Raw genomic sequence first — 1,988 nt, 5'->3', positions numbered from 1 at the left:
TACCGGTAAGTCCTCAGGTAAATTGGGGATCCGCGACAAAAGCGGGTTTTTTGCTCTCACCTGTAGATAAAGGGGGAGCGGGACAGTAGAGCCGCGACCATAGCGGACGGGTAATCAGAAAAACAAAATAAGCAAGTGAAACTGGAAGGCTGGGGCTGTTCGGTAAAGGCTCCGAGAAACCTCTCAAATTGAGGAAGAAAGGATATACTAAGATGGGTGCTTCCTCCTCGCACCCAATTTTTGCTGGCTCTTAATGAGCTGCTTCTCTCTAAGAAATTGAAGATAAGGAAAAGCACCCTAGAAAGATTTCTGGAAGAGTGTGATGTTGTTGCTCCTTGGTTTGCAATTTCAGGAAGTCTTACAGTGTCTTCCTGGGAGAAATTGGGAAGAGACCTAGACTTCGCCGCAGAGCAAGGCACACTTAAGCATGGGGTTAGACCAGTCTGGAAACTAATAAGAGGATGTTTAGAAGATCAGAGATGCAGTGAGGCGGTTGAGAATGGCCAAACTGCTCTGGAAATACTGCAGGAAGAAAGATCAGAAAAGGCAACCTCAGAGTAAGCAGTACCTAAAAATACAGGGCAAATAGAAGGATAAAGAAACAAAAGGTGAGAAAAAACATACAAGATTATATCCTAGCCTTTCTGAGTTGGAAGACTCGTGTGCTACCGATCTCTCCGACTCTGTCTTGGATGATGAGGATGTTGAATCCGTTTGTGAGTCATTGCAACGAGTGAAGGTTAGAAAGAAAAGAAAAGAGAGAAGAGGATCCAAACAGTTAGAAAAGGGCCATGAGAGCGTGGTCCCTTCTGCTCCCCCTCCATATCCTGGAGCAATGGGGGCAGAGGGCGGAGTGTCTTTTAATCCTAGAGTATGGACAGAAGTTAGAACAGAAATGCAAGTTGCATTCCCAGTATTTCAGAATCCTCAGAATCAGAGATATCATGAACCTCTAGATTTCAAGATTATCAAATCATTAGCAGAGTCTGTCTGGACATATGGTATTACAGCTTCCTTTACAGTAGCTCAGTTGGAAGCTCTGCATAGACATGCTATGACTCCATCAGACTGGATGAACCTTGCACGAGCCTGTTTAAGTTCTGGTCAGTATTTAGATTGGAAAGCCTTTCTGATAGAGTTCGCTAGTGAACAGGCTGCAGCTAACAGGGCTGCTGGTGGAGGCCAAGCTGCTTGGGATATGGATATGTTACTTGGACAAGGTAGATTTGCAAATCAACAGAATGGGTATCCTATCCAGGTTTATGAGCAAATTAACAACATTGCTACCAGAGCTTGGAAGGCATTGCCCAATAGAGGAGAAGTTAGTGGTAATCTCACTAAAATTGTCCAAGGACCCATGGAACCCTTCTCAGACTTCATAGCTCGCCTAGTGGATGCAGCTGGAAAGATATTTGGTGATCCTGATACAGCCATGCCATTAATTAAGCAGTTGGTTTATGAGCAGTGCACTAAGGAATGTAGAGCTGCCATTACACCTTACAAAACTAAAGGATTGGAGGTTTGGATGAAAGTGTGCAGGGAATTAGGGGGACCACTAACCAATGCTGGGCTGGCTGCTGCAGTCTTACAAATTAGTCAGAAGAGGGCAGGCGGCACTGGGACTTGCTTCCAATGTGGTAAAATGGGGCAAATGAGACGCAGCTGCCCCCAAGGAGGAAGTAATCAAGGGGGAAGTAACCAGAGACCAGAGAGTGACCAATGCCCTGTCCCGGGACTGTGTCCTAAGTGTAAGAAAGGGAAACATTGGGCGAGTGAATGCAGGTCAATCAAGGACATTAATGGACAGCCTCTGAGGAATAATACTCCTCCAAAAAACGGACAGCGGGGCCCCCAGCCTCAGGGCCCGCAAATATATGGGGCAATGGAGGATCAGAGACAGGAAGGGAATCAAGAGCAGTGGCCAACCCTCAGACATCCCAAACACCGCGGCGAGCCACTGCAGGTTCAGCAGGATTGGACCTCTATGC

This window comes from Onychomys torridus, chromosome 9, assembly GCF_903995425.1.
Source record: "Onychomys torridus chromosome 9, mOncTor1.1, whole genome shotgun sequence".
Classification (NCBI taxonomy): domain Eukaryota; kingdom Metazoa; phylum Chordata; class Mammalia; order Rodentia; family Cricetidae; genus Onychomys; species Onychomys torridus.
The sequence above is the reverse complement of the archived record's forward strand: the minus strand, read 5'-3'. Positions refer to the sequence as shown.